Source organism: Acinonyx jubatus, chromosome B3 (genome assembly GCF_027475565.1).
Source record: "Acinonyx jubatus isolate Ajub_Pintada_27869175 chromosome B3, VMU_Ajub_asm_v1.0, whole genome shotgun sequence".
NCBI classification, from domain to species: Eukaryota; Metazoa; Chordata; class Mammalia; order Carnivora; family Felidae; genus Acinonyx; species Acinonyx jubatus.
In genome coordinates this window covers 63,743,992-63,763,860 of record NC_069386.1, presented here as the reverse complement: position 1 = coordinate 63,763,860, position 19,869 = coordinate 63,743,992, and the positions used below count along the sequence as shown (strand labels likewise).

General features: G+C 40.2%; 1 pseudogene; it reads left to right on the top strand.

Annotated features, from left to right (window-relative positions):
* The first annotated feature begins 3,069 nt into the window (after positions 1 to 3,069).
* LOC106985816 (tropomyosin alpha-3 chain-like) lies at positions 3,070 to 3,930 on the top strand (annotated as a pseudogene).
* The last annotated feature ends 15,939 nt before the right edge of the window (positions 3,931 to 19,869 follow it).

Sequence of the window (19,869 nt, the reverse complement as noted above, 5' to 3'; positions counted from 1 at the left end):
TCACTTAATAGGATCAATGAAGAAAGAAGCATATCCCTGGCTACTGAGAAGCAACCAGAGCCAGTGTATCTTTGCTTTGTTGAGAGTGAAATGGTTTTGACGTAGCTACAAGTTCATCTTCTGACCCCCCAGAATGTCCCTGTTAACAACAGAATTTCATAGGAATTGAGTAAAATATAATCATAACTACCTTGAATTCCAAAAATGCAACAATGGAGCTTTATAAGGTAAAGCTCAGGCTTGGAAGAGTCCAGATTTAAGATGTCCAGGGTAAGAAAATCCTGTCATGTCAACATTAGCAAAAGGGGCACACTGAGTTTGAAAAATAAAGCAATATATTCTATCATGAGTAGCAATTTTTGAAAAAGAGCCTAATACTGCATACTTACCAACAGTCAGGCCTGGGATAACAGAAGGAGATATGGTGGAGGGTGGGGTGGTGGGCTATTTCCTTCCACAAAGTGGGCATAAGTGGGAACCCTAAAAGTTATAGAATCTGTTTAAACATGGAAGGCAATTTATTCTGACCTCTAAATGGACCACAAGGGGCAATGTCAAGTGCCTTAAGTCCTCAGAGTGGGAGCCTAAATTTTGAGAATGCAAATGCAAGGAACTAAGAACTACTGGACCTGACAGTGGACCCTTTAAAAAGGGAATAATATTTTATTTATATTAAAATTCCCAAGCACAATGCCCAGCAAATATTAAGAGTTTAATAAACATTTGGGGTGCCTGGGTGGCTCAGGCGGATGGGCATCCAACCTCAGCTCAAGTCATGATCTCAGTTTGGTTCCTGGGTTCAAGCTCCATGTCGAGCTATGCACTTACATCGTGGAGCCTGCTTCGGATCCTCTGTCTCCTTTTCTCTCTGCCCTTCCCCTACGCATGCATGCTCTCTCTCTCAAAAACAAACATATTTTTTTTAAGTTTAATAAACATTTGATGGCTAAAGAGAAGCAAAATACCCCTTCTAAGATTCCCTTCTGAACTGCAGTAGAGACAGAATAAGCCTTACAACAGGATAAAAAGGACATCACTTAAGTGATGTTATCAGGAGGGCAGGGGGCCCCTTTGTTCCCTGAATGTTTCCAGTAGCCCTCATGACAGGCTTATGTAACTGTTGGCTGTCATTTCTCAGTGTTAGGTACCACCCTCTCTCCCTCGTAAATAGTCCTGGAAGCAACAAGCTCATTTAGTGCTAACGTGTAACTGGTTTCACTCTCTCAAGCATGAGTGGCATCAATAGCCTAACTTGGAGATGTCAAAAACAAGTCAGAAAAAAAAAAAAAAAGAATGTTCTAAAAAGCAACTGCCTACATAATAAATTGCCTTGAGCTCCAAATAGAGAAGACCACATCTTCTCTAGTGCCTGGTAATACACAGGCACTACCATATTTTAAAACAGTAGCAACGTTTGGGTTCCATGGCCCTGTGACCCTGCTTTCTTACTCTCTCTCCCTTTCAATACTCCTTAACCTCAGCTCCAGGAGAGCCCACATGCACAGGCAGCCTCTTCTGGGTAAAAACAGGCTCTACTGTGGTAGGTAAAACTCTTGACTCCAGGTCTTCCTATCCCCTGTGATTCAAGCTACCTGCCATTTATTTGCCCCACCAAATATCAAAGCCTATTACATAGCTACAGTAACTAAAATACTATAGCGCTGGCATAAGAATACACAGAAAAGGGGCACCTGGCTGGCTTTGTCATGAAACCTGCAACTCTTGATCTCTTAGGGTTTTAAGTTCAAGCCCCAAATTAGGTTTAGAGATTACTTAAAAATAAAATCTTTAAAAATAGACATTAAAAAGTCAATAAGAGGCTTAGAAATAGAAAGTAGTGTTCACTAAAATTTATGTTGTGAAGGTGATAACTCAAATCAGTTTCAGTGATAAATATTACTAAAATGTTTAGTAATTTATTTGACTTTTAACTCTATATAGTTCTAGTTTACTTAAAAGATACATACAAAAATATAAACCATAAAAAATTGAAGAAAATAAAAAGTAATTTTATTGATCCTGTGGCTTTTTAAGTCTTAAAGTTAGTCAAGAAATTACAGAAAAACTTAAATGTGACAATGTAATATTTTGTCTTTTTATCAGAAAACATCTTTAGCAAAATTAAAACTATAATAGACATCTAAATTTTTTGTAGCAGAACTTTAATTTTCCTTTGGGCTAATAATATGCTCCCTCTTGGCTTATGTAAGTCTGTCCCTATCCCTCCAAAAGTGGGTGATCAAGGTAAATATGGCCATTCCCACATTCTATGTTCCTGGGCAGAATGACTGTTTCAGGAAGGGACATACAGCCATGTCCACCAGTGAGACTCATTCGAGTACCACAGTGACTGGAAAAGGGAACCTTCCTTCACTGAGTGACTAAGAAAGCTGGATCTCTGCATGGCCATTTTGTCACCAAGAAGAAAGCTATGCCTGAATTATGTCAATCCAGAGGAAATGCAAGCTGAGAGATGGACAGATTCCGAGTCTGGATGATGCTATTAAGCCCCTGAACTCAGCACTACCTAAAGGCAGTTCTCTGGAGCCATCAATGAGCCAGTAAATTCCCATTTTTTTTGTTAAGCTGGTTTGAAGCTTTCTGTCTCATATAACCAAAAAACATTAAAGAGAAGTAGCTGTAGGGGCACCTGGATGGCTCAGTCAGCAGAGGATGCAGCTCTTGATCTGGGGGTTGTGGGTTTGAGTCACGTGTTGGGTGTAGAAACTACTTAAAAATAAAATCTTTATTTTTTTAATGTTTTTTTTGGGGGGGGATGGAGAGAGAGAGAGAGAGAGAGAGAGAGATACAGAGTATGAGCAGGGGAGGAGCAGAGAGAGGGAGACACAGAATCCAAAGCAGGCTCCAGGCCCTGAGCTGCCAGCACAGACCCTGACACGGGGCTCGAACCCACAAACCGTGAGATCATGACCTGAGCCAACGTCAGACGTTCAACCGACTGAGCCACCCAGGTGCCCCAAAAATAAAATCTAAGAAAGAGAGATAGAGATGTGGCTGCCGAGTACAGGAGGCAGGAAGCCGAGTGCTGGCAGCAGCTGGGTGGGCACCATGGCCAGGACCACTACTATCGAGGCAGTGAAGATGCTGGTTCTGCAGCAGCAGGCCAGTGGTGCAGAGGAAAGGGCCGAGCCCCTGGAGCGGGAAATGAAGGGGAAAGGTGAGTCTGGGAGCAAGCTGAGGCCGAGGTGGTCTCCTAAAACCGCAGGATCCAGCTGGTTGAGGAAGAGATGCCCAGGAGCACCTGGCCACTGCCCTGCAAAAGCTGGAGGAAGCCCAGAAACCTACTACTGAGAACAAGACAGGTATGAAGGCTATTGAAAATGGAGCCTTAAAAGATGAAGCAAAGATGGAACTCCAGAAAACCCAATTCGGACAAGCAGAGCACACTGCGGAAGAGGCAGATCGGATGTAAGAAGGAGTGGCCCGGAAGCTGGTGATCACTGAGGGAGGACCTGGAATCCACAGAGGGGTGAAATGAACTGGCAGAGTTCAGAGCTGCTGGAAGATGGAGGAGGACATCAGACCTGATGGAGCAGAACCTGGTGTCTGAGAGCTGCTGCAGAAAAGTACTCTCAGAATGGAGACAAATATGAAGAAGAGATAAAGAATCTTACTGATAAACTTAAGCAGGCAAAGACCTGTGCTGAGTGTGCCAAACTAGCGAAGACAAGTGATGATTTACAAGATATGCCAATATGCACCACAGAGGAACACCCCTGTACACAAAGGATGCTGGACCAGCTTCTGCCTGACCTAAATGATAGCTGCCCTGCAGCTGCCTCTCCTTCTGACCCCAGCTCCAGCCTGAAGCCAGCATGCCCGAAGCTGGCCTTGAAACTGAGGGCTGATCTCTAACTGGATAACTGCTTTCTCCTTTTGCTGCATCTCCCATCCCAACTCCTGTGTCTTTTTCACCAGTATCTGCCCCTCCCTAGAGATTCCAGTTGGGCTTGAGTCTGAGCATCTCTGGGAACAACATTTAAGGGAATGTGAGCACAATGCAAAGAGTCATTAAAAGTGTGTTACTCATGCACACTCCCTCTTTCTTAAAAAAAAAAAGTGTTTTTTTTAAATCACTTTTGGGGCATCTGGGTGGCTCGGTCAGTTAAGCATCCAACTCTTGGTTTCAGCTCAGGTCATGATCTCATGGTTTGTGGGTTCAAGTCCCACATCAGACTCTGCAATGCAGAGTGTGCTAGGGATTCTCTCTCTCCCTCTCTCTCTCTCTTTCTCCCTCCCTCCCCCTCTCCCTCTCCCTCTCTCTCTCTCTCCCTTCTGATGCTCTCTCTCTCTCAAAAAAAATAAACTTTAAAAAAAGCATGTTGTGATGTACACATTTTGTAATTACCTTTTTTGTTGATGATGTGGCAACCATTTGTAAAACATTCCAAATACAGTAAACCCTGGTTTGCGAGCATAATTCATTCCACAAACATGCTTGTAATCCAAAACACTTGTATATCAAAGTGAACTTCCCCATAAGAAATAATGGAAGCTCAGATGATTCATTTCACAACCCAAAAATATTCATATAAAAATGATTACAATACTGTAATATAATAGAAAATAATAAAGAAAATATAAAATATAAAGAAAAATAATCAAACTAATCTGAACTTACATTTGAAAACCTTAGTGGCTGGTGTGAGGGAGATGAGAAAGGAGGCTTATTGTAGAAGATGACTTTCCCTATCACTAATGGAATCACTGCTATCTATTGGCTCAATGGAATCTTTTTCTGCATGGGGGCCACTGTATATGCTCGTACAGATGTTGACTACAGTAAACTAGAAATAAACTCTTGTCATATGCTGTATTTAAAGTAACTGGCAATAAGGGGCGCCTGGGTGGCTCAGTCGGTTGAGCAGCCGACTTCGGCTCAGGTCATGATCTCACGGTCGGTGGGTTCGAGCCCCGGCGTCAGGCTCTGTGCTGACAGCTCGGAGCCTGGAGCCTGTTTCAGATTCTGTGTCTCCCTCTCTCTGACCCTCCCCTGTTCATGCTCTGTCTCTCTCTGTCTCAAAAAAATAAATAAACGTTAAAAAAACTTTTATTTTAAATAAAGTAACTGGCAATAAGGCAACAGAGGAAAGGGTCTATATCTGCAGGCAGCCTGACCTAGAATGAAGCACAGCATTCCTAAGCTTACTCTTGTATGGAAAGACAAAGGACTGTCCATAGGTGTTTTGAAGTGACAAAACATACACTAGTGCCAGTTGTGAACACCTTCCAACATTCTGAAAAAACACTGATTTATGCCAAACATCACAGCCTGAGTCAGAGCATCTGAGCATAGGAGATGATCACCCACAATCCCACAATGAGAGAAAAGAGAGAGAAAGGGACAGAGAACCAATGGCTCAGTGGTGATCATGTGACATTCAGCATCACATACTACTCAGATTCCAAGACATCACTCATTTATCAAGTAAAATGTATTACAAATGTTTGCTTATCTTGTGGAACACTCACAGAACAAGTTACTCGCAACCCAAGGTTTTACTGTAACTTTTCCACAGTTCTGAAGCAGCAGTCTAACCTCTTTCTCACCTTTGGTAAGTAATTTTTCAGCTTGATGCATATTGCCATCTCCACAGAGAAGGAAAAGCCAATAATACAACTGTTTTGTTTCTGAAAATTGACAAGGGTCTTTTTGAAATAAAGAATCAGTCCCTCCTCATCCCCCCCCAAAAAAGAGAATTAAAACTCAAAATAGAGGGGGGGGAAGTGTACTTATACACTGCATAAGAGTGGTAATTTTCTGAATATACAAATTACTTATATAAACTGGTATTTTACCTCATTAAAAAAATGAACATTAAATGGATAAAATGGCTAATAAATATGAAAATTTTTAAATATGCCACATGAATAATCAAAGAAAACTGAAGCATGTTTTAGATAACTATTTTTCACCTAAATATTTACCCAAAATTGTGATAATCATTCAACACAGAAGAGAAGATAAGTACTCTCAAGCCCTGCTTGTGGGAATATAATTCTGCACAGATACTTTTGTTGGTTGAAAACCTCAGGAGTTTCCCGGATAAAATGTGAAACTGGCCCTCATACAGAGAGAGCAAGGAGAGACTGAACAAAGAAGTAAACCATTCCAGATTGGCAGGTGACAGGTTTAAAAGCAACAGAACTTACATACAAGGCTTGTCTTGGGCATCCCCAACATGAGTAGATGTCTGTGCCCAACCACCAGAACCTTAAAGTTTATACAGAGGCCTTTAACTGAGTTCAGTCATGTATACCATATCCAGATGGTCTGAAGAATACACTGTTCTCTCAAGGCTGTGAAAATGGCTCCCACTGTGGGAATGATGGGTAGAACAGACATTGCAAGGACAGGGGAGGGAATGAGAAGCCTCCAGTTGCCTGGGTCCAGCTCTCAGATCAACTGGCAGTCACATTCTCCGATGACCTCCTTCAACAACTTATTAAAGAACTATTGGATTTTATACACATACACACACATTTAAAGCCTCCAACACTTTGTTACAATAATTCCACATTTAAGCATCTTTCCTAAGGAATAATCTGAAGTAAAGATAAAATATTATATATAAAAAACTTCAAAAATGATGTCTTTAAAAATGACATTTATAAAGAGTTTTAAAAGCATAGTTAAAACAGGGGTGTCTGGGTGGCTCAGTCAATTAAGCATCCAACTTCAGCTCGGGTCCTGATCTCATAGTTCGAGCCCTACATGGGGCCCCATGCTGTCAGCACAAAGCCTGCTTTGCATCCTCCGTTCCCCCTCTCTCTTTGTCTCTCTCCCGTTTGTGCACATTCTGTTTCACTCTCTCTCAAATTAAACATTTAAAAAAATAAATGAAAGCATAGCATAATATTTTCACTACATCATTAAGTTCAAAGGCAGTAAACAAACACATTTTTTCAGAAGTAGAGTGACTCTTGTAGGCATAGAATGTCACAGACTCAAAGGCTACTCTAATTGGAAAGGATTTCAGAGGTGATGTAACTCAACATTTCCCCTAACAGAGGTATCACATCCTGTGATCTCTAACAAAGAGTCCTTCCTTCTTTCCTTGAAAACCTGCAGTGAGAGTGGGTGGGGCAGGCACAGAGCTCACTCATACTTGAGGGGCCTCAGAGCTCCAGGTGATGGAGAGTTCCTCATTATATAGTGACTCAGCATGTGATGCTGAATTTACTATGCTGACTCCTCTCTTGGTAATTAGCTTTACTCTCTGGAGCAATGAAAATCACATCATGGGAAGATCATGGCTTTACCATGAAGTAGACCAAAATTTGAATCTTGGCCACACATCATACTAATGTTATGATGTTGGACAACAACTCTGAACCTCGGTTTCCTCACTTGTAAAAATAGAGATGATGATATCCACCTCTCGGACAAGTGAAAGAGATCCCATGTACAAGGCACCAAGCATAAGTGCACACAGCCGACACTTAATGAATGTTAATTCTCTAGTCTCTTCTCCTGAGGACTGGGCACATTGCCTAGAATACAACAAAAATTCAAAATTATTTGTTTAATGAATGAGTTTTTTTTCAAAGAGCTGCGAATCCATCTATGCAAACAATAATTCACTCCTATTTCCCAACCATATCTTTGAGAATGCAATGAGAGAACGTGAGATGCTCTGTGGAATTTAGAATACATAATATTTTGGCTTTACTTAGAATTACTAGTCTAATAAAAGGGAAACGAGATCTGACTGGTCCAGTTATTGTTATGGAATCCATGTTGCTTTCAATGATCACTCTCCCTTGATAACTGCTCATATGTACTTAACTAGTCTAGTCAAAAATGATGCTTACAATGACATCAAAATTAGTAGGCTATAGTTTTCAAAATCCTTTACCTTTCTTTTTTTTTTCTCCATTAGATTTTTTTTTTTGGCATTTTCACTGTAAACTCTTGAACTGTCAAGAAAAAAAGTGAAACAACAACAAAACAACAAGAGCAGAAAAAAACCAGGTGCTCTTAGTGATGACCAAAAGGTAATCAGAAATCATATTCGTTGGTTGTGACATCCTGGAGTATAATGTATCGGGGCCTGAAGACCTGAACTCAAAGCACATCAGTGCTCTCTGTTCCCCCAAGTCCCTTGAAATTTGATTCTATTTTCATATACTAAGTTCTCCTCTTTCCAGGAGGGAGATCAGGTATTCAGAGCCAACAGGAACAGAATGTAACTTTTGTTTTCTCTCTCAACTGTTACTATTACGTCAGGTGCCTTTGAAAGGAGTCTCATCCTTCTGGACTCCGTGTAGGAGATCTGGCAAGCCTCTCTGGTCTAGCAAATTTCCCCAAATGGTTCATACTGGTTTCTGCCCATTCACCTTTGCTTATCAGAGTCTGATTTTATTCTTTTAAGATAGGAAGAGCAATAATGATTTTATCTAATATTCTCCCCCTTTTCCTTTTCCTTTGATTGAAGCAGGATGTCAAGTGAGAATTTTCCAGGTTTCCCAGAACTACATCTGATATCGAGGTCAAGACTAAAATATGCTAAGACTCCCATATTCTAATACACAGAATATCCCTACAGGGTTTACTAACAGACCTCAGTTTAGAACAAGCCTTACTACCAAGTATTACCACCTCTCCCTGTGTAATGTAAAAAGAGAACTTAGAAAGTAGTGAGAAAAGTAGCCTCCTGAGGAGACACTATTCCATGAGGGAGAAGGAGAGTAAATTATCTTGTTACTTAAATTCAAGGGAAGTGGGTTCAAAAGTGATCCATGTTAATAATAGGAAGTGTCTACTTTTCCAAACAAGACATCCAGATGGCTAACAGACACATGAAAAGGTGCTCAAAATCACTGATCATCAGGGAAATACAAATCAAAACCACAATGTGAGACACCACCTCACACCTGTCACAATTAACAACTCAGACAACAATAGATGTTGGAGAGGATGCAGAGAAAGAGGAACTCCTTTGCTTTCCTGGTGGGAATGCAAACTGGTGTAGCCACTCTGGAAAACAGTATGAAGGTTCCTCAAAAAACTAAAAATAGAACTACTCTACAACCCAGCAATTACACTAGTAGGTATTTATCCAAAGGTATTTATCCAAAGTAGGTATATATCCACACCTGTCACAATTAACAACTCAGACAACAATAGATGTTGGAGAGGATGCAGAGAAAGAGGAACTCCTTTGCTTTCCTGGTGGGAATGCAAACTGGTGTAGCCACTCTGGAAAACAGTATGAAGGTTCCTCAAAAAACTAAAAATAGAACTACTCTACAACCCAGCAATTACACTAGTAGGTATTTATCCAAAGGATACAAAATGTTAATTCAAAGGGGTACATGCTCCTCAATGTTCATAGCAGCGCTATCAACCATAGCCAAAGTATGGAAAAGCCCAAATGTCCATCGACTGATGGATAAAGAAGAGGTGGTACACATACACAATTGAATATTACTCGGTGATCAAAAAGAATGAAATCTCGCCATTTGCAACAACGTGGATGGAACTAGAGTGTATTATGCTAAGTGAAATAAGTCAGCCAGAGAAAGACAAATATCATATGACTTCACTCATACGTGTAATTTAAGAAACAAAACAGATGGACATAGGGAAAGAGAAGCAAAAATATACAAAAAACAGAGAAGGAGACAAACCATAATAGACTCTTAAGTACAGAGGACAAACTGAGGGTTGCTGGAGGGGTGTTGGGTGGGGGGATGGGCTAAATGGGTGATGGATATTAAGGAAGGCACTTGTCATGAGCACTGGATGTTATATGTAAATGATCCATCACCGGGTTCTACTACTGAAACCATTACTAAACTATACGGTAACTAACTTGGATTTAAATAATAAACAAACAAACAGGAGGTGTCTACATGAAGGGAAGTTGGGCAGTTTATTTTCCAGACAGCAATCTGTTTGGCCAGCACACCTGGGCTACCTGAATCATGGAAAGAGAGCTGGAAAGTATGCTGGGAGAAGAGGCAGCCATGAAGCTACCTGCCCCATTTTTGACAGGTCATAGATGGATGACTTTCCAAAGGGTCAATAGACAGGAAAAAAGTTGCTAAATACTAGCTGTCTTTCTAGACTTCATCAAGAAACCTGACCACCAGGAAAGGGAGACCTTGATTTTGGGTGGACAACTTTAAGAAGCACTAAGGGAGTGGAAAATTAAAGCCAGATTTTTCACATCCAAAACTATGCATTAGGTAGGGAAGGACTTTGGAAACTCTTCAAAGAACCTACATATGAGAGGATCAGTACCTACATGCCTGCCCACAAAAGGTAATAAATGATTACCTTGAGCCAAACACATGAAGCCAACTAACCAGTCAGAGAACTCAACTTCAGCACAGGCAGTTTAACAGGGAAGTGTTTACCCTTGTCCTTTTCCTTCCACCTTGCCTTCCACCTGGCCAGAAGATAGAGTAGGGAGAAGTCATTCTGTGTAGAATGAAGAGGGAAACACAGCTTTGAATCCAATTCAAAATTAAATTTTTGAGGGGTTCCTGGGTGGTTCAGTGGGTTAAGCGTCCAACTCTTGCATTCAGCTCAGGACATGATCTTGTGGTTTGTGGGAGTGAGCTCCGGGTCAGGCTCTGTGCTAATGACACAGAGCCTGCTTAGGATTCTCTCTCCCTCTCTCTCTACCCCTCTCCTGCTCACACATGCTCTCTTTTTCTCAAAATAAATAAATATTTTTTAAAAAATAAAATTAAAATTTTGAAACAATGTAAGACTATTATAATAATTAAAAGTAGCCGAAACCTTCTGCAACCTAGCCAACATATTATTAAGGTATCTGCTGTTGACTACCTACAATGAAGTACTATAATATATATCATAATACAGAGAAGAAGAGTAGTAATTAGAAACTTATACCCAAATAAAAAAAAGTATACAACAAATATAGTTACATTTTCTCATGCTTTCATCTTCTTTTAGAATAAGGACAGCCACTTTTTCATTATTTGATGTTGTCTCATTTTCCCTCTCTTGTCTGGATTATATTGTGGTTGTACACTCAGGATATTTATGCCTTTTGGTATGCCTTACAGAAGCACAATAAAAATTACTTGAAAAAGTAATCTGAAGTCAGAGTCCTCAAATGGTCTACAGTCTATCCTTGCAATTCAAAAATTCAGATATGGCAGTGTGCTTCTGTACAGACTATCCAGGATGATTGCAGGGCCTTCACCAACAAGCAGTGATTGATGGACTAGAGATGTGGTTACAGAACCACTCAAGAGAGAGGGCCCAGGAACTTTTCAACAGTGTGAAATATAGAGGGAATTTGGCCCAAAGGGAGATTCAAGATGCCTAGTTCAGTAGAGGGTCATGGGGTGATTTTACAGGTCACCATGGACAACATCATTTGTAATATCTCCCAAACCATTCCCATAATAACATGCACCAAATTCTACTAGAAGGGACAATATAGGAACTCACAGGTTTGAGGAGAAGAATTATTGAATTAAAATAAATTAGGAAATCAACAGGCACACTACAAAAATAAAAACTCAAAATCAGATCATGAAAAAAAAAAAAGCCATAGCTGGTGCAAATAGAGTTCTACATTTCACCAGAGTAACACTACCAACCTATCAGGTGATATTCATTTCATGAGCTGTGCCATCATAAGGCAACAACAAATCCTACAGCCTGTATGAAAGTCAGCCCACCTCACCAAAAATGTCAGCCTAAAAAAGAGATTCTAGATAGCAACAGAGCAGTGTGTGCACGCGTACACACACACACACACACACACACACACACACACACACGAAATGCTTAATAAAAAAGTATCAACATGAAAATGAATGGTGGATGTGCTCGCTTCAGCAGCACATATACTGAAAATGAATGGTGGAAGAGGAGGACTTTTAGAGACATCAAAGAGAATGTGAATTACTCTGAACACCCTGTCAAGAAAAGGAATTTCATAGATTACATTGACAGGGATTTGAAAAAAGAATATTTTCATGATACTTCCCTTTATTATTTATGAATCTTACCATTTTTATTATATTGAATCCCCAGGACAACTGTGGCCTGGAAGATTTAATAACTTAAAATTAAGGTAAATATCAATGGTTGAAAACTTACCATTTGTATTTTTTCAATGTTTATTTACTTTTGAGAGAGACACAGTGCATGCGGGGGAGGGGCAGAGAGAGAGGGAGACACAGAAGCTGAAGCAGGCTCCAGGGAGAGCTGAACTGTCAGCACACAGCCCAATGCGGGACTCAAACTCAGGAGCTGCAATATCATGGACCTGAGCCGAAGTCTGATGTTTAACTGACTGAGCCACCCAGACACCCCTGCCATTTGTATTTATTGAACTGGAAATTTCAATACCTTAGACCAAAGTCATAAGTAACAGGAATTTCAGGTACCATTATAGGCATTACAGGAAGAGGAGGAGCCTTTTGAGGATGGGCCATGTATTTATAAAATTCCTAACAATATTGGCAGCCTAGCACTATACACTGAAATGCTCTTCTTCTATAAAACTGATGTTTCTGACCAATGTTATCAAGGGAAATATTTTGAGTTTTTCTTTCATTCTTTTTTTTTTCAGTCAACAATGATGAATTTGATCCAAAACATGGCTCAAACCTTGTGAGTAAATGAAACGGTAGCTTGATGATCTTCAGGTCATAACTGCTCTGATACATTTTTTGGTAAACTTTATAAGAAATTGCCTATAGCCAATGAATAAAATAAAATTGGCAAGTTGTTGCAGAATATTAAAGCTGAATATTTCACATCCAGCTTTGTTATGAAACCTAAGTAGAAATCCTAAAGTGACAACTTCTCCATTTTGAGTATTTTGCTTGAAAAAAAATAGAGGAAGGTGAATCTGCTACCATAGGATTGGTAAAAAAGCTGAAATTTAATACATTCCCAACTAAACATCACTTATTAATTGGGAATTCAAAATATCACTGAATTATAGAACTTTTTGGAAAGTGAACAAGGAATTGAAAAGGGATGCCATATGTAGCTTGACTCTAGACAGCACAACTGCAAAGCCAATAACATGCACTTTCACTCCCAAGGACCTGAGAAATAAGCAGAGACAAAATATTCAAGGGCTTAAAATTTGGCTGTGGGAAATTTACTGCAGCTAAATAGAGAAGAAAACAGCTGATCCCATGGGAAAGACATAGATGGCAATGTAGGGTGCAATGAAGAGCAGTGGCAAAGCTATTCACCATTACCATTTGTTTAATACAGTCACTCTGAGCAAAGGTAGCTGCAACAAGGGAACGGTTCTCTCTACCCAGGTATCTGGGGAATTCAGGGATTTCTAGCACAAAGACCCATCACTTGAAGGACAATGTGACAGAGGATTCAGAGAGATTGGTTGTCTAATGGACAGGAGAATAAATTCTCCCAGAACGCTCCCTGTTCAAACCATTGGAAATGGAGGCGCCCTTCAGATCATCTGTATGCCTGTTTCTTTTTTCCATTTTCAATTTATAATAACAATAACGACCTAGACATAGGACATTTCCTGGGCTTTAATGACTGTCTGAGGTTAATGGCCCTCAACTACACCTCAGGCCATCAACCCCTCCCAGCCAGTCATCAATCTCCAGGAAATATCCTGTTCCAGGGTCATTATTGTTTCAATATCAACTATACCTTAAAAGCTTTATGGATTCTGCAAATACAGATCTCTTGCCAATAGAGGTTATAAAACCTGTTTAGAATTCTGAAATTATCTTGAATTTGACCTCTCAGAGATGTTGTGTTCAAAACTAAAATCGACTTAAGAAAACATTCACCTTTATCTTTGTTTATTTACATTTTCACAGGAAAAAGGTCTATTAAATATTACAAGGGCCTAAACAAAAATCAATGAGTATTAGAAGAAAAAAATAAAATTTAAAGATGAACACCCTCTCTCCAGAACTGTAGCATAACTCAGCCTCTGAGAACACTATGTTATTTGTGAAATAGCTCCCTAAAATGCTTTATGTGTTTAAGTGTCACCAGACAATACCCCATGCATACAATTTTCAAAATATATCCCAATTCTAAAATCTCATTTTTCACTTTCATAAAAAATACCCCAGTTTATACATTAATATTATTACAAGAAGCAGTCCATCCCCAGCAGAATATTCCACATGAGGATGAGCTGTTAGAACAGGGATAAAATACAATTTCTGGAAAGGGCAGCTATCAAGGTTCTGATTCGGCAGAAAAGGGGAGGATGGTAGTCCAGAAAGCATTTGAGATCTAGAGAGCTGGTATAGACATAGGAGGGGGACAAGGCAAGTGATTAGAACCAAGGAAATCCAACAAATGGCAATAGGTGCGCTCTCTGGTAAGCAGGCAGACCATATATACCCATGAGGACTTGGGCAGGCAGGACTCTGGAGAGAGCTAGAAGCACTGGATGGGCCCACCTTTGGGGAAGAATTTAGGGTCAGAGATCTGTGCATCAGGTTCTGACAAAAATAGAGCCTAGTTGCAGGAGAAGTCAGAACTGTGTTCCCAGGTAGTTTTGTGACACAATTCTAGACCCTAAAACTGAGAAAGAAAATAGGATACTGGTCACAGGAATGATATACAAGCTTAGGTGATAGGCTGGGGAGCAGAGAGTCAAGAAAACAGAAAGGGAAGCTAGCTGTATTCTACCTAAGTTCGATCCCCATGATCAGCGAGGGGAGTGGTCATGGAGCCTGGCACAGAGCTACATCTTTAGAGGAGAAAGTCAAACAGGTCACATACAGCTATCCATTCTAATATCCCATTTTGAAAAGGAAAAAAAAAACTTTTCTTTGAAATAACACTTGAAGATTTTACTCTAAATCACGTAACTGTGAAAACTGTAAGGTATCAGGACTCAAAGCAGAGAACAGAGGAAAACAACCACTTCCCAGAATTTCCAAAATTAACTTCTCATCACAGGGAAATGAATCTTTTAACTCAAAAAATGGAATGATGTATTATTGTTTTCCTACTAATCTATTATAACATTTTCTATAAGGACCAAAGTTGATATACTAATTGGTACTGGAATATTTTAACAGTAAAATCAGGAACGCAGAAGACAAAAGTGAATTTGAAATAGATCCTAAGATAAGGACTTGAGTATTAACAGTTTATTTGGAGAACTTCTTAGATGACTCTTAAACTCCTCACATACTTTTAGAATTACTGTAGAGCCAAGATTGGCAGCAAATTTCTTCAGAGGGCTGTGCTGTGTCTATACCCACAATGGGGTATACACCCCTCCCTAGCCTAGTGAGATGTGAATTCAAAGGGAAGGATGGGAGGACTGCTTCTCTTTGCCTCAAGATAAATGAGGTAGGGGTGCCTGGGTGGCTCAGTCAGTTGAGCATCTGACTTTAGGTTAGGTCTCACAGTTCGTGGGTTCAAGCCCCACACAGGGTTGGCTGCTGTCAGCACAGACCTTGCTTTGGATCCTCGGTCTACCCCCCCATCCCTTCCCTGCTCATATTCTCTCTCTCTCAAAAATAAATAAAAATCATTTTAAAAAAAGATAAGCAAGGTAAGTTGAAAGATGACTGCCCCCAACATGTCCTTGTCTCCATTCCCTGTGGATATGTTACTTCACATGACAAAGGGTCTTGAAATGGGGAGATTAACCTGAGTTATTTAGATGAACTAGAGGTAATCATCAGGGTCCTTATAAGAGGGACACAGGAAAGTCAGAGTGAAAGAAGACAATATGATCACAGAGGCAAAGCTCAGAGAATCAGAGAGATTTGAAGATTATACACTTCTGGCTTTTAGGTAGAAGGAAGGGGCCATGAACCCAGGAATGCAGTTGGCCTTTAGAAGCTGGAAAAGGCAAGGAAAAAGATTCTTTCCTAGAGCCTCCAGAGGAAGGTAACCTTGCCAACACCTTGATGCTACCCACTGGGAACCATGACAGCTTTCTGACTTCCAGAACTGTACAATAATAAATCGTGTTGTGTTAAGCCACAAAATTTGTGATGTATTTTAGCGACAATAGGAAAATAATGTAAGAGAAGGGTTTTTGTGAGCCCATTAGGAGATCTTACTAAGCGTCCTTGAAACCTTAGGGAATAGTGGAGACCACTGTCTGACTGTCATCTAGAAAATCTAAGGGCATGATACAGGTTACCTAACTGCTTTGACAACAGAGTAAACAAGTGGGAGCTGGCCTATGTTCCAGAGCCTGTTTAGACAAAGAATTATGTGACTGTGTCTGCCTGCACAGGATTGTCTTAGGTCTCATTCCTGAGAACCACCTACAAGGCCAGCTTCATGGACATGGAACTTGTCCAGTCACACAAGGAGCTGCATTCAAAAGGAATCTATACTTGGTTTAATGTTCTGCTGTCACTGGCTTGAAATTCTTAATAATTTCTGAGAGAAGAGTCCTGCATTCTCAGAGTTCTACACAGACTGAACTCAGCTCACAGAGTACTACAAATTATGTTGCCAGTCCTGGCCACCTAGAAGGGCAAGTGATCAGCAAAGTGAAGCTGGCAGGATGGCAAAAGTCTTAGTGACCGAGGGAGAAGCAAAGGAACGACTGGTTTAGACATGCCATGGTCCAGGTCAAAGCTACAGATTCCAGTTATGTTGTGACAATGTTTAGGCAACCTCCAACAACTTCTTTAAAGCATCTACCAGAGAAAGCATCATGTCTAAGTTTCAAGCAGGCCTTGAGGGACAGGGTGCTGGCACACAACAGAATCAGTGAAGGAAGGACTTTCAAGTCCCCTTTCCTCTTTTACCTGGTAGGTGTCTGAATGAGTAGCTGGCCCAGTAGAAAGGTGAAGTAGACGTGCTCCCTGTGGAGAGAGATGAAAATCAATAAGCCCCTTCCCCACTGCAATCTTTCCACCTACCGCAGGCAGAAACCTCCACTCCATACCAAGTATAGAATTTTGATTATGACATGGTAGTGGATCCTTTGATTACTGAAGGGGAACATTGTTTTGTGACTGAAAGCAACCAGAAATTGTCATGGGATTTGCACATGTCTATTTAGGGGAAGAATTAGCCCCAATGAAAACATTTTAAAACAATGAGAGGGACACCTGGGTGGTTCGGGTGGTTAAGCGTCAGACTCTTGATTTCAGCTCAGGTCATGATCTCAAGGTCATGGGATCGAGCCCCTTGTCCAGCTCTGCACTGACAGCGCAAAACCTGCTTGGGATTCTGGCTCTCCCTCTCTCTCTGCCTCTTCCCTGCCTGCTCGCACATGCTCGCTCTCGGTCTCTCTCTCACTCTCTCTCAAAATAAATAAATAAACTTAACAAAGAACAATGAGAAACCAAACCATCTACAGATTGCAGTTATTCAAAGCAAGGGTTACATAAGTTACAGTGGAGGAGTTAGGGACAAAGACTCTCTCATTGCAAGTGTGGTAGACATCATTCACCAAGAAGATTTAATATTGCCCTTATAAACCAAACATAAAATAATATTAAAAACTCTAATATGCAATTTCCAGTGGGGTAAAAAATGCATGATAAAAACTTGAGCCTCCATTCCAAACAGAAACATAAAGTAAAATATCTCCCCTGAGATGGCTGATCATAATGCACAGTATGGACAAGCACTGGGGGCTTCTTCCTCCCATCCATCCTTCACTGCCCCAGAATTATCTTTCTCAGATATGATGACCATGTCACCCTTCTACCTAAAAGTCTCTAATGCCTCTTGGGGTGCTTCAAGATGAAACCCAACATCCTGAGCACAAGTACGTGGTGCTCCTCTGCTGACCTAGCTGTCCTTTGCCACATGTGCTTTTAGAGCACTAATCCCCAAACTTTAGTTACTCACATTCTACCTTCACAATGTTTGCGACATTCATCTTCCCTCAGAATAACTGTCTACTTACTATTTTTCTTTAAACCACGTACTATTTTTACTCAAATAAATTTATTCTCATTCAAAGCAATGTCTCCAAATCAAGGGTTTTTTTTAAGTTCATTTATTTATATTTTGAGAAAGAGAGAGAAAGCACAAGCAGGGGAGGGGCAGGGAGAGCAGGAGAGACAGAATCCCAAGCAGGCTCCGCGCTGTCAGCACAGAGCCTGACGTAGGGCTCAATCCCATGAACTGTAAGACCATGACCTGGGCTAAAATCAAGAGTTGAACACTTAACCAACTGAGCCACCCAGGTGCCTCTGTAAATCAAGTTTTAATGTACTACTTATAGCTTTACTAAATATTATCACTATTTAAAATTAATTTTTAAATTCAAAAATGCTACCTCTGTGTCTCACCTAAATCTATCAGTCACACAACCCACTGTTCATGTAACACACATTGGGATGTGCTACTTTAGGCAGAAACTACAGTGAATTTTTACCCTTCAATACTGAGCATACTGTGCCTTTGAACCTGTTGTTCCCTCCTCTTAGAGTAACCTTTCTATTACCTATAATGTTTCTCTCTTCCTTTAGGACTCAACTCAATCCAAAAGGCACCTCTCCTTTAAAGCTTCCCTAAATCATAAAGTTAGATGCTCCCCCTCTGAATTCCAAAGCAATTTTTATCTGCATTATAACATTTATCACACTGCAGAGCCTTATGAAACAGAGTACTCTAGTCATCTTTGGGTCATCCAGTTACCCACTTAGATGCTCAGAAAAATGTCTGCTAAGTAAAGGAAGAATAATGAATTATAGAGCCAAAGATAAGCTACACACAAGCCATTTATTGTATAAACCTTCCAGCATAGTATTACTTCTGCTAAGTAAAAGACATCCTAAAATCTCAACGTATGAAAGACCTCTCTGTAATTATCCGAAGGGACCAACAAGCAAATTTAAAGGTATTCCCAGTACACGGCAGAAAGAACACAGAAGAACTGAGAAGGGAGTATAGAATTATATTAAATTTCAATGTAAAATTTTTACAAAAGTCTGCTTGCAGAGGTTCTAGTTATCCTTTTTAGTAATCTGCCATTTAACAATCACTTCCTAACTGCAAACTTTTTAAATTAAAGCTAGAGAAGCAAATTTAAAATAAAGCAAAGGGTTATGAAAGCAGAGATCAAGCATGGTTACTTTAGAAGAAATGACCTCACTGAAAATGAAAATTATATCACTAATATGTGAAGTACTCAGAATAACTGTTCCTCAATACCAGCACTGTGTTATAACTGAGGAAATGCCCTTGTCCTATTACACTTTCCTAGGCTTACAGAAGAATGAACCAGAAAATGTTGAGAGATGCAGTATCAGGTTTGGCAGATTTTTTAAAAATCTGTTTTAATCCCAACAAGACATTTAATCTCTCTTGTCTTTACTTTCCTCATCTGTAAAAAGCAGTTGACAGATATATTAATGAATAGGCATTCAAAACCGGTAAAAATGTGAGTGTATATACTTTAATACTCTGGTTATACCTGAAAAAATATAATGACTCTACAAATATATTCTCTGAAGTGCTGTTATTTAGGCAAAGAGAGAACAACCTGAATGTTCATAAATTTGGTCACAGTTAAGCACTTGCTGAATACCTGATGTACAGTGACTTGCGTTCCCCCAAAATCATACATTGAAGTCTAAATACCTCGTACCTCAGTATGTGACTTTATCTGGAGATAGGACCTTCAAAACAGTAACTAATTTTAAATGAGGTCATTAAGGTGGGTCCTAATCTTACATGACTGACATCCTCATAAGATGACATTACAACACAGACACACACACACAGAGATGCCCGTGTTGAGGACACAGAACAGACACAGCCATCTACAAGCCCAGGAAAGAGGCCTTAGGATAAACAGCCCTTCCGGCACCTTGATCACGACTCGCAGCGTCCAGACCTGTGAGAAAATACACTTCTGTTGTTAAAGCCTCCCTGCCTATGGTACTTTGTCATGGCAGCTC